At 37.7% G+C, this 14,387-nt stretch overlaps 1 protein-coding gene across 1 annotated transcript in view; it reads right to left on the bottom strand.

Moving 5' to 3' along the window:
* The window catches only part of SHISA9 (shisa family member 9), a 170,032-nt gene that overhangs the window by 124,471 nt on the left and 31,174 nt on the right, over nt 1-14,387 (bottom strand). The gene's annotated exons all lie outside the window — the stretch shown is intronic.

Genomic DNA, 14,387 nt, shown 5'->3' with positions numbered 1-14,387 from the left:
TTGTTCTACCACAAATGTGTAATTGTAATAACCTATCAGAATAATAGGTACTCCAAAAATATTAAGGAAAGACAACCTCAGTATATGCACTATAATATCTTTCATATCTTAAAATATATTACTGAAAGCACCTCTGGCTCAATTTTAAATGGTAAAACCGTAATAGAAAGTGCTTCACTTATCTGAGGTGATGTGACGCGTCTCCATTGCGTTTGATGGACTTGCTTTTGAATCCATAGATGGACTTGCTTTTGAATCCATAGATGAGCGTATTCTTATGTCTTTTAAATCAATTTAAGCCCTCTCCTCAAATAAAGCAAAATTATTGTTATTTCTAATATTGAGCAAATTTGAAACAAGTAATTGCTCCTTAAAAGGATGGGGAGGTTTAAGTCTTTTTCACGTCTTGCAAGTGCATGCAAATTTTAGCAACTTTACAGAATTTAATACTGACATGTGCAACCACCCGCATTTTCATGTTTGTTTGAAGAATCCGTGTCTGAATCTTATTTTTGGTACGAGAAGATTTGTTTTATTTAAAAGCTTAATACAGGAGACCTGGAAACTGTATTGTTCTTGTGACTATGAGCTTCAGCTCAAAAGGAATATGTTTTGTTACAGCTCATCATTTCCTTGGAAACTTCCAATACTAGTCTTTTTACACAGGGAAACAGGAATTTTCTGTCTCTCAGAAGAGAAAGGGCTGAGGTAAGGTAAGATCTTTTTTATTTAAAAAATGGAAGACCGGATGAGTCTCTCTTAGCCAAAGAATTCTTTTTTAGGTCTACATTTAACAAAGTGCTTTAAGTACATGGCTAAGGTGAAGTACTTGTGAGCCAGGCTGTTGGAATCAAAGGAATTATGAAAACCTTTTAAATGCTGCAAATGTGCATCCACTTCACAAAATCTGTGCCTAAAGAATTATTTAATATTTCACTGGTTTTGGTAAAAGCATTCAGTTGTATTCTTCAAATAATCACAACATTTCATTACATATATTTCAGTGTTTTAAATATGCAGCCCTGAAGAAGGTGGAAGGCCTATCTGTATGTCTTTGAGAACTATAAACTGAGACATGGGTGTAGCAAAAGCAAGTGAAGCTTTATAATAAACCCATTTAGCTGATTTACATATTTTCTCTGGAAGCAGATGCATTTAGCTTTACGAGGTGCAATTCTAGCTGCTTGATATGCAGGTTAAGACTTTAAGAGTGTTGCTAAGCAGGGTTATTGTTGGTATTATGTCAATGAATATATGAAAAAGAACAAGATACATTCATAAAGGGAGTGGAAAATACGAGACGTCATACAAGACGTGGAATCGCCCACCTCCTGCTTTGTTTTCATTTGTTTAGTTTTAAGGGTGTTGTCTTATTATAAAATATTGAAGAGGTTGAATGTTTTATTTTAAAAGTATTGAAAAGAGAAGAAATGTGTGTGTACAGAGAGGAGAGCTTGCTGTAGTAGACAGAGGCTCATGGAGCACACAGATGCTTGACAGGAGTTGATTCATATCTAGCCAGTTCACATTGCCAGCAGGGAACTCCATCTAAACCTGCCTTTGGAAATTACTGATGCACAGACCTTATGCTGGCCATCAGCACAAGCCAGCAGTGAAAGCCATCTCAATGCCTACTTTTCTTTCTCACACAGGATTTGAAATTAATAGTTTTGTCCAAGTGCAGTACAGCTACTCTCAAAGATTAAGAGCAGGCACTGACTGCCACCTTTGTTTATGTTGCCTCTAAATTGATCTATTCTATGTTTAAAAGTTCAAAGAAATTTTTGCAGATATTTGCAGGTAGGCGAGAGAGAAAGTATTTAATTTCAGGATCCGACTGATTTTTAGGCTATTTTTTGTGATCTCACTCTACAGGATGCAATTCTCTTCAGTGTCTCTGTGCTAAAGCATGGTATCTATTCACTGGAGGGAAAGAATGCAGGCATTCAAATGCAAGTGACTGATTTGGCCCTGGTCAAACCTTCTGAAATGCTGAGCACTAAAACCAATAGGAAGAAAGGATGGTTGGCACTTTCAGGCCCACTCTCTGTATCTTTTCCTAAGTAATCGCTTCTTGCTGTACATGTTAACTCAGCAATGTATTTCACTTACAATTTCACTTACAATCTCTGCAATTATTCAGGGAAAAAAATTGCATCTGTTGGTAGGTAGGTAATGGCAACTATGTCTTTTTATTTATTATTTTTTAAGTGCTATTAGAAGACCTATCTTGGTCCAAGGCTGGTAGATTGAAAATTTACTGGCATCTTTTCTTTCAGCAAATTGAACTCAGAATTTGGAACTAACTTTGGTATTAGGTGTTTCCAAGTAATTGATAAGAGAATATCAAAATCCCTTTTCTTGGTAATCAAGAAACATAGAGGCAATTGTCTTTTTTGAAGACATAACAATAACGGGCTGTTTGCTTATAATTACTGTGTCAAGGTCATCAGAATCTGAGAGAAACCATATACTGCCTCTGCTCTGTTGTCTTTGTGGTTATAAATATTACTTCAAGTTGATAATGTTCTACACATTTCTTTGTAAAACCTCTACATCTCTTTGAAAAAAAAAATCTTTAAGCATGATAAGACCTTGAACTGCTTGCAAATCTAATGCAGTATTGAATTATCCCTTTTGTCTCCTTTTTGCTGATTGGAAAGAATTATTTGTCCCTGAATGCCAAGGACAGTTCTGCAAAATTGGCTGAACAAATGAACCAATAACCCCAACCTTTATGCTTATCCTCAGTATAAGAAAAGAATAGAGACAAAAATAGCTCTCTGTGTGTGTATACAGAGAAAGGGAAAGAGGAAAAAATGTTATTCTTTTTGCTTGAAAATTGTCTTTGACATTTTTTAATAACTAATACTCAAAGGGAAAAAGCAAAAATGTTGCCTTGAGAAGAAAATAAAAACAATTTAAATGCCAAATCCTAGTCACAAAATCTTAGTGTTCTGGAGGCTGGATGGCTGACCTTCAGAGAAGCCATGATGCAGTAAATAGATGTGAGAAGGGATTGGAGCAGGCTGGAGGAGGCAGGCTCAGCACTACGCTCATGTCTCTGTGATTCGTCATGGTTGCCAGCCCAGCGGGCAGCGGGAGCCACAGAACACTCCAGTGGTAGTAGAGTGAGTGATCTAGCAGCACCAGCTGCTCCAGAATGGGAGATGTGCTGTCCCTGAGTCTGATTAATTTGGCCCAGCAATGCCTTCAGAGGATGTGTACCAGAAAGCCACAAAACTAAGAAAATATTAAAGATATTTAAATTAACTTGGGATTATTTGAAGCTATTCGGTTTTACTTTGTTGGTTAAAATCTGCTCAGACCACCCTTCTGCTTAAGCGTAGCAGAAAGCTAAAGACAGTGGTTGTCTCAGCCATAGTACTGGTGCACACCTGTCCATACTGGTCAGGGGTTTGCACAGTCTCTGGTGATTTGGTGTGGGCCTGCAGCACCAGCCTGGATGTCCAGGCATGGCTTGGGTGACAGCACAGGACCAAACTGTTCCCAGCAAGCAGTTTGGGGCATAACTTCCAGTCTTAAAATCCTAGAGACCAGGGACTGAAACTTGTATTCAGTGCCCAGGAGCAGCACAAGTGAAAAGAGTTTCAGTCCTGAGCTCAGACTAAAAATAGGCTGCAAGGCTAAAGGCTAAAGCACGGAGAGTATCTTCCCTGTGCATCGAGAAGTTCCGTGTTTGAGTCAGAATCTTCTGCAGGGCAGGACACAGGGCTGAGCTTAGAGATGTAGTTTTAGGGTGTCAGTAAGGAGAGCGAATCCCAGAATCACAGAAGTAAAATAAGTAGTATTTTTTGAATCAATGATTATGATGAGGTAGGAAGTCTGTTTTCTAAAATAGGAAGTATAGCTGCTTGATATTGTGTAAGAGCCATTATATGCTTTAATAAATCTGTCACAAATCGATTCTCCTTAATTTAATTTTTCAATTCAATTATTTGTGCTTTTATTTAGCATTGTAAGAAGCAAGTGAAAAATATGTTATATTTTAAAATTCAATTAAGAAAAGCAGTCAAGTGCTTAGTTCTGAAGATTCATGCTTTTATTTTGGAGGAATGGGATTTTGGTTATTTTAATTTAATTGTCAAATTCCAGAACTATCCTAAAACTACATAAAGCTGTCTTCATTTCTTGACTTAAGTGCATGGAAGAAGTTAACTTCCATTCTCTGTACTGATTTTTTGGTCTTAAAATAGCAGAATAATATTTCATATTATTTAGTTTATATGTACTGTAATTGAGACTGATACACTTGAATCAGTCTGCTTCAAATCATCTCCTAAAGTCTCATAAATTCAATTGAATCTTGTTTACTTTTCTTTCCTAATAATGATATGAAAAAGTAATTACATTTGCAAAACAATATATCTGAATCCACCAGTCATGACACATTTGATAAAAGACAGAAAATCTATGGGCAAGAGTACTATTTTCTCTATCATCTGTTATGTCCTTGTTTCCTCCCAAAGATATGCACAAAGTAAGTTCAATGCCCAAAGGTTAGATGAAATTTAGCCTTTACCAGTAAATCCTGCTTGTGGTCCAAACTAATTATCCTCAACTTAGCCTTGTTTAAACATCTCTAGCAGTGCCTGCTGTTGGGTGATAACATAATGCTGTGTCTGTTTTGAGGATGAGATTCTAACAGACCTTGTAATGCTAGGCAGCAGTTCCTGTATGGAAGTTGTTATACTTCCTTAGTGTACATGATACAAGGGCATAGAGACTATAATAGTCACTAATAATCAGCTAGGTGTGGCTGATTATAGGTAATTTTTTAGCAAAGGCTGCTTGTGACTTTTGGAACATTTTAGCTCAAAGTAGTCTTATCAGGCAGGACAGTGGCTGAAAACTGCAGAGCGCTCACTGCAGATATTTACAAATACAATAATTAAATACTGTGAATTTTACAGTATGTCAAATATATGCACCCTACACTGGAAACATGTCTCCTTCATTTTTTGTTTTGTAGGAAATTCCTGTCACAAAACATTTTATTCAGCACTTAAACTATTGTACAAAGTTATTTTTCACCATAAGACAATCTGTTTAACTCGAATATATTTCTGTCACTTTTAATCTTTGTAGAACACTGTACAGACCATTTACGTTTCCCATCTTGGTATTAAAAGCACCATTCAAAACAGTAGGTTTTTATTTGTTATGAACAATTCTGTTCATCTAACTAACAGACCCTGACGCATTCTAGAAAGCAGATTCTCCGGTGTGTTTTCATAGGAGATACAGAACGTGGAATGGGATGCCTGACATAACACCAAAGCAGCACTTCACCTCCTGTGCTGTTTTCTCCAGAGTTCCTTTTACAGCACATTTTTCACCCTATATACCTTTGTTGTCTTGGCCCCCTTCTAAGCTTTAACAATGCCTTGCCCTAATGTGGCCAGTTTGCAAGTGGCAGCCACTAGTTTTGTCTCTGTTACCAGGTGCTAAATATATGTAGTGCTTTATCTTTGTTCCTGATGAAAAAAAAAAAATTATAAATTATTACATTTATGATGTATGAGCTGTGTTTGTCGGAGTTTTTTCATACACTGTTTTAATCACAGCTTAAATTCAGTTAAATCAACAGAATTCTTCTGGTGAAAACTGAATACTGTAGGGAGGCAGGCCTGATGTTTTTCGTCAGGTTGCAGTAGGATTTCATTTTTAACCAAAATTAGTATATGTCATTATTTCTTTAAAAACAATGATCTTGCTATTTGCATTTTTGAGGATCACTGAAACAGACATCCATTCAGCACGCTAATGACCTACGTAAACCACACCTCGTATTTCTGTTGCATGAGATAGAGATATTTATTTGAAAAAGAAATTCTCAACACTGTCTTAGACCAATAGCCCTTCAGAAAAAACTGTCACGTGTTGAAAGTCAAAAAAGTAAAAATAAGTCATTGCACTTAAACTCCAGAATTAGATTTGGTTATTTTGCTTTACATTTGTTTAAAATAACCAATAGTAGGCAGTTTTAAAAAGCTTTCTAGTGGAATGTACAGCATAATTCTAGAAAATGAAGTATTGTTATGAGCCTGGTTTTTCAGCAGGTACGCAAGGTATGCTTGTACCACTGGACACATCTGAATCACCATTCTTAAAATGCCAGGAGACTTTGTGGTTCCACCACTTTAACTTCATCTATGTATTAATATCCATCTGGAGATTCACACCTTCTTTGCCAGTGAGTTTTGATAGAGATGCACATATATTATCTCAGAAGAGTGATTTATCCTATTAGCCTAGATTTTCAGATCTCTGGAAGTCAAGTAGGAACTCAAGTCTACAGTAAGTCTAACTCATGCTAAAAGGAAGAGAGGTGCTTGCAGAGAGCAGTAAATGCACAAGTTCAGCATGTGTTAAAGGTGGCAGACTTGCTAAGTTGTATGTCCACCTCTGCTTTTCTCCTGAGATTTCCAGGACAGCTACCCCTATGCCTAAAGTGAAATGCATCATTCATTCCAGGGAGCCAGTAATACTGGTGTCCCTCATTTGTAAACCATTTTAGGCAGTGGCTCAAATGGGTTAGACTTCACTATAAAACTGTCAAACACTCAGAAGTAAAAAATATTGAGAAGGCTAATTAAACTATGCAAGTAGAATGTGTGTAGCATATGAATTAAAAGCACTAATTGTTTGGGGTTTTTTTTTCCATTTTAAAGTTCAAAATGCAAGCCACTGCTTTGTCAAGAAATTCCCTTGTTTACCTTTGACTTTATCATTTATGACAGTAATAACCATCCTCTTCTTATCCCACGTGGCTGATAATACAAACTGATTATAAATTAAAACCTTCCTGCGAGCACCAGGTTCCAGAGAAGTTTGCATTCAGCTTTGACCCAAACCCTGGAGACAAAGCTCAACTCCATAGAGGATTATTTTTGGTCTGGGTTTACAGAGCAACTACTCCCATTGTGTAAAATATTTGCAGTAGATGCCCGGGCAAAAAGACAACCAATTCCTGATTTCTGGAAGTCCAAATATCAGTACTAGTGTGGTATCAGTTAGTGGGTTAAACTAGGATTATGACAGGCTTAACAGAAATACTGAACACCAGCAAATGTTCAGGACAGAAACAGCAAGATCTGTCCTGTAGCTAGGAGATACTGCAAGCTCTGGGAAGTGTGTTAGACAAATGGAGTTTCACATTTCCAGCTGTTAAGAATTTTTTAGACAAAAAGTGATCTTCATATCCTTGCCTTCCATTCCAGAATTATGGGGTACTGTTGAATATTTAGTGTATTTGAATCAGAAAATTGGATGATTTGGTTTATGAAATAAAATTAATGGTCACTTGGCATGTAATTAATCAATTATTTTATTCTAGTCTACTTGAATTCAGGAATGAGAACTCCTAAAAATTGGGTTTAGGCAATGATTTTTAACAGAAAGGCAGAAGATTTTAAACTCAGAATCTTCCCCTAATACTTTTATTAGTATTTTTTTTCCAGACAAGGCCACGAAAGCTTGGCAACGGGACCTGGCGTTGATAAGACATAGGGTTTGCCTGACTTGCCCAACAGGAGAGATCTGTGTCAGCACTGACCTCATGGTATTTATTCTCAAGGCCACAAAAAGAAATGCATTACATAACTCAGTTACGATATATTCAATAGTACTTTACGTCTCTTACCTCTTAATTTTGGATTGTGTTTTATTAGGGGACAGCTCTGGTTTTCAGGTGGCAAATGGCTGTATGATTTCTCTGTCTTTCATCATATCTAAGACTATTGGGTCCCACTGTACACTTCCCTATTGGAATAAGAAATCTAGTTAGAGCAAGTAGTTTAGTGAGGTGGTGTCATAGGCTCAGCAGGATTGGTGCAGCCTGCCCAAATTAGACAAACCCCACACCATAGCCCGACTCACACTGCAGAGGGCAGTACACAGCCTGCCTAGAACAGAGGAAGCCCAGAAACCGGATGGTCACTGTTCCCCTGCTCTTAATCATGAACAGTGAAGATCTGGACCATATTCCTTTACAGAGCCTTTTCCACTAGTGCCATGCCAGGTTTGTATTCAAAGGGCATTTCACTTCAGATTAAGTGGTATAAACTGTTAACATGTACTTCAAAAGGGTTTGCAGAGTATAAAAATTAATGCATTAATTAACAGAAATCATAATACAATGCAAATACAATTAGTTTAAAGCCAGTTTATGTTTAATGACATAGCAGTTATCAAAGCTAAATTATTCTAATTAGAATTTTATTCAGTAAGACTCGTTTTATTCAGTAAGTGTTTGTTCAGCACTTTACAGCATGAGTCCCAAAGACTAACAGTGATTTAGGTTGCTTTTTCTTTAACTGAGTTTCTTATCCACATATGCTTAGGAAATGAATGGGAAGTTATTTATTTGCCTTTTAATAAAGTACATCCATAATTTTTGCACAATAGTAGCAAAATACCTCCATTATAGCAGACTGTGAAATTAACTGACTCATGGTTATCTTGTATAATTGATAACATGCTGCTTCCATCTCTCTTCAGTCAGTGAGATGTTTCTTGCTACAAGCAGGTTTGTAACTTTTTCCTGTATTTGAAGCCACTGACTTGTAGTATTAAAATACATAAAACTTACTAAGTAATTTATTCTTTGTTAGTTTTTTGTTTTGGTTTGGTTTTGGTTTGTTTGTTTTCACTGAATGCATGCAAAACAGTAACAACTTAATTCATTGTAATAAAATCCATGGTCAGCTTCAGCATGGTCCTTGGTAAAGTTATGGCTTTTAAAGGGATTAGCTCCGTTTCTAAACATATGAAGTACAAGAAGGTGATGGAGAGCAGCTAGTGGGGATTTAGAGAGGGCAAATTATTCCTGACCAGCGTTATGGCTCTCTCAGGTGAGGTTACCAGGCCTTAAAAGAAGGGCAGGACAGTTGATGCTGTGTATATTTTTAGCAAGGCCTTTGTCCCAGTCTGCCAATCTCCTGACCACCAAATTCATGAGATATGGATGGAATAGAGTGGATGGAAAACTGGCTGGAGTGCAAGGATCAAAGTATCGTGGCTAGGGGTGCTAAGTCCCACTGGCAGCCAGTAGCTAGTGGGGTTTCTCTGGGATTAGCAGTGGGACTGTTATTTAATGTTTTCAGTAATGACCTAGAGAATGGAATTTAGCACACTTTTAGCAAGTATGTGCATGACACCAAACTGGGGGGAGCAAGGAATACACCGGTAGGCAGGGATGCTCTTCGGAGCAACCTGGACAGGCTGGAGAAATGAGTTGAGCAGAACTTCATGAAACCCAACAAGAGAAAGTATGAGGTCTTGCATCTGTGAAGAAACCTCATGCAACACTGCAAGCTGCAGAGATGTTGCTCTGAGGAAAAGTGGTTGAATACTGCAACAGATTTCACAGCAAGGTTACAGAATCTCTGTCCTCTGAGGTGCTCAAGACTTGGCTGGATATGGCCCTGAGCAACCTGATCTATTTAGATCTGTTCTGAGCACAGGGTTGAGCTAGATTTCTTCTGACAGCCCCGTCCACCCTTAGTTTTTATTCTATGACAATATATGGCTTATTGTAAAGTGCCCCTTGTATGCATTGAAGACTTTGAAGAATGCAGCATTTATGTTTTTTAATTTAACATTAATTTAGGTAATTGTTATGAGCAGATCAGTAAGATGGCTACTGCAATGTTGCTTTATTTTTTTTTCTGTGAGTTGGAAAACTTCCCACTCTGAAGGACTGTTTCATTGACTTCAGCTCCAGGGTAGTGACACAAACATATTTTATAACTTCCCTAATTTCTCACTAAAACACAGATCAGTGTGTTTGTGCAACTTGTAGGAGATAAACAAACAGCAGAACCTTAACTGTATGATAAATATATTAAAAGATAAGAAAAGGCTCCAAAAGTCACAGTCCTTAAAATGGGCTCATAGTTTTAGAGAATATGAGCTGTAACAATGTAAAGAACCTCCTTTAAATAGTAAGTGATGAAATCCTGAAGTAGCTGACTTCATGGCAAGGGTTGGTACTGCAACCCTGCATGTGTTGTTATGCACCACAATATAGAAATAAAAGTCTTCTTGAAACTGTAGTAAATTGTCCACTATTTTGCATTCTTCTCTGGCAATATTGGATCCCGTTTGCAGTGTTTTTTAAAACTCACTTGCTAATATCCTGAATTGATAGTGAGCAACCTTTCTAGTTCAACCAACATTCACCTTCCTTCCATGTGATATTTAAACATGATCTGTTTATATAGGTATATCTTAAGTTCAGCCTGGGAAAGCTGCTGGTTTTTTTCTCACAGAATAGTGGATTTAGAGTTAATGACAACTGGCAGCCAAAAGTCCTGTGGGATAGTTCTGGCAGCCAGGGATTGCTGAGTCATGGGGATGCTCTGACCACACACCTGCTTTCTCAGAAATGCCATATGCAGCTCCAGGAGCACAGTGACACAAAACTCATCAGGAGATGACCTGAAACTGTGCCTGCAGAATCCATGTATTCCAGGAAACATTAAAAAAGCGTTCAAATCAGTATAGCATGAAAATAGGAGCTGACTAATAGGATTACAAGCTCAGCATTACTAGAAAGCATAAAGCCAGTTATAAAAAAATTAGGAACTAAATCAAACCTTCTAACTTTTTCCTATAAGCTATTAAATGTATTTATTTTATGTAGCACCTGTACAAAGTTGTTAAATAACAATCAGTGGGCTTAGTCTGCTCAGCTAGCTGATGTGCCTGGATTGCACATTTTACTGGTACAGCAGGCATTTTATGTTACAAGGAGTCTGTGGAAAAGGGGACAGTTGGGAATGGATTTGTTTTAGTAACAGGAACCATAGGAACACCGCAAAGGTCGTCTTGTATTCACAGGACTGGCACATAGTTTTTAAGAAAACTTCTAGCTTGTCAGAAAGCAAACACAGAAGTGTAGTGGCAGTGGCTGCAATGTCCCTTTTGCTTCCACAGAGTCTGTAGTACTTGGCACAGTGAGGCTGTCTCTGCATACCCTGTAAAGCTTGTGTGCTGCAGTCCTGCACTGGCACAATTTTCTCTGGGATAACTCTGAGTCTTAACAGCTTCTCTTTGTAAGGCTGGTTCCTTTTGTTCTATCTGGAAAGGCTGAAGCAATAGACTCTTGTGCCAGCCAAAGAAATAGCATTTTTACAATCAGGGTCAAAAAAATGCAGGAGACAATTTTATATAGCACCACTAAAAAGATAAGAGAGAGCCTATTAGCAGCAAGAAGAGAAACGTCTTACTTTTAAATGTATCTGCAGTTTCAAAGTGCCCTTCCTTTACTTCACTGTGCAGTTTGAAAAATCTTTTTCTCAAATGGTATGTTTTGACTGTGGCTTGGCAACTCATCTGAAATCTAGTCAAGTTCGTCTTTTGAAGTCTAAGTAGGATTATTGTTATATACATTTATATATAAATATATCTATGTGTACACACATAATTATAGTACAATATTTAATGACCTAATATATTTTATACAGCTAATACAGCTAATCAAGTAACTACATGTATATAGAAAAATAGTATAATATTCAATAACTTTTATTTTTGAGACATGGTTTAATTCTTTCATGTTTAATTCATCAAATGTGAGGGATAAGGATACCCAACTACATTTCAAGGTCATTGAATGTATTCCTATTTCCACTCATATTGTCACTGTTCATGCCAAAAGATCTTAATTGCAGGAAGCTTTTCTGACAGTAAATGCAGCAGGTTTGTAATTTTGTTTTTGTCAAGGAGCTGCATCTTGCTGCCTGACTTTATGCACAACAAAGGAGGCTTTCAGCTCACCAGGTCTTGGACTAGTCTGAATCCTGGCATGTTATGAATGGCTTATTTGGCTTCCTCTAATCCATCAGATGATTGCATTTAATGTTTTGCTATTAAACTGCTCAGCTAATTAAAATCCATATCTTTATAAAATTTGCTATTAGAAAAGCCTCACAGAAGGAAGATTCTCTCTCAAGAGTATGTTCCAAGGTGACCATGGCAATGCTATGAACAATAGTATAAACATAAGCTCAAAAGTTACCAACATTTATAAAAATGCCATTCAAAAGGATTGCCTGACATGAAAAAAAGAGGGGAAAGGAACATACTGTTTTTATTTAGAAAACATAACTGTGCTAAACATTATAATGGCAAGGCTGAATATCTGCTTTCCACAGTATGGTCACTGTGATGCTGAGTTCCTTCCAGGGTTGCCTGATTGCTAGGAGAAAAGACAAAAATAATCAAAAACACTATGTTTGCATCTTCTAAGATAAAGGAAAGCAAGGCAAACAGTTCTTTTTATCCATGGGCTCCACAGCAAGAGGACCACTTACTTATTTTCAGTGTACTCTGTGAAAGCTTTTGATGGGTAAAGCATTGTAGCACAGGAGCATGCAGCCCTCAAAGCTGTTTCTCATGCTTGCCTTACCATTACTGTTCTCTGTTGGCCATAAATAAAAGGCCATTGGCCATGAAAGAAAAATCACTTTGTTTCCCATTCATTCTTTTATGCCTTTTGGATTGAAACCTCATTTTTATTGACTAATGTTTTGATGACTGTTAATAGTTTTCTGTTAGAAAAACAAGGCTATTTGAGCATTTTGTAGCACTGCCTTTCCCCTACCTGCCTCGCAGTGCTCCTAGGAGACTCAAGAAAACCATGGCATTGTAGACAATTTATGCATATACTGGAAATGATTGATATTAAAAGATTCCTGAGCCAGTATCAGAAAATTGAGGGCAGGGGAAAAAAATCAGCACAACCCTTTTCTTGTTTGTCCCTCATGTTGTTGAGGAAAAACTATTTTATTCAAGGCACAGAATTAAAACAGTTATTTAAAATCTCTGTGAGGGCAAGGAAACGTTCCATTTGGCTAAGACTGTCAGTCAAGTACTCTTTGTAAAACAGTGGCTCACATTACTAAAACAATTAAGAGATTAAATTTTTATTACATGTATTAGGCTGACAAAACAGAAAAGATGAACATAAAATGAACTGATTAAATTAAAACCTTTGATTAGCTCTTCTAGGAAGAATTACCTGCCCACTCTATTATGTCTGTATACATACCTGAAGAATACAGGATTAATGTACAACTACTTTATCACTGTGCAACTTCTGTAGGTATATTGAAATATGTGAATGGATTGGCTTTGTTTAATTCTTACCTATTGGTAAATCAGTAAGAAAGGAAATCAGAGGTCCTTACAGGAATCAAGAGTCCTTACTGAAATAGCCAATAATTTGAGAGTGCCACTTCCTGGCTCAAATCTGATTAGCAAGCTTATTTCTCTCGTATTTCAAACTCAGAAGGACACCTAATTGTTGAAAACAAACCTTGTGTCTACAGAAGAAATATGAGCTGCCTGCAGCTGAAAGTGGAGGGATGCCAACCAAATAGCTTGTTCATACTTCCAAGCAGCTACTGGCTGCCCTGGTGTTCTTCCAGCCCCACTTTGTGAAGCTACAGTGAGGACGAGGAACCAATCTAGCTTCAACTGCATATGCAGAGGTTTATTTGCTGAGTTATTTTAAAGTCATAATAGCCCTTCAGTCTCAGAAGACAGCCGTGAAGCAGTGATGCTATTGTAATTTGTGGGATGGAGAAGGGTGCTACTCCTCAGTAAAGAGGCAGGAGAAGGAAAATGGCTGGGGGTGAAATGGGCAGACTTTGAGCAGTGCTATTGTTGAAAATGTTGTCTGGTGACAACACAGCCACGAAGAATGGAAAGATACAACTTGCCTGAACCACAGGCTTCCTGGGATATACCTGAGGCATGTGGGTCACCAAAGTATTAAGAAAAATGAACCAGGCACACAAACCATGCATAATTTTATTATTTTTGCCAGGTGTCTCTTTTTTTTTTGTGCTAGAGGATGGTGCATTGTTGCAAAGGAGCCACTGTGTATTACTGTAACCATAGGGCTGTAGACAAGAGTACTGTGTATAGCAAATACGGCACTCATGAGACAGTTGGAGCTGGGTGGGAAAACCTGGAGTTTTCCCTGTCCAAAAAGCAACAGAACTGCAGGAGACACAGGAAGACAGTTTTGAGGGACTTGCCAGAGACCCATGGCAGCACTCACTGCATTCTCATGGCAAGATGATAAGAACAGGGTGATTGTAAAGCCTTGTGATCCAGAGTAAAGATGGAATGACCCAGCAGCAGAAGCAGGGCTGGCAGCTGGGGAGAGAACCCACACAGAAGCAGGGCAGTACCAAAGTTGCTAGTCACCCCTGAACCATCACAACAGGACATTCTCTTATTATGTAAGAAAATAATTTGCATAGCTAATGATCCTGTCTATCATGCCTTTATTAGAGAGCAATAAAAAAACCTGTGGGTGTACTATACATGGAAGGCATCCTACCCCTCAT

The sequence above is a fragment of the Apus apus genome, chromosome 14 (genome assembly GCF_020740795.1).
Source record: "Apus apus isolate bApuApu2 chromosome 14, bApuApu2.pri.cur, whole genome shotgun sequence".
NCBI lineage: Eukaryota > Metazoa > Chordata > Aves > Apodiformes > Apodidae > Apus > Apus apus.
This window is presented reverse-complemented; position numbering and strand designations above follow the sequence as displayed.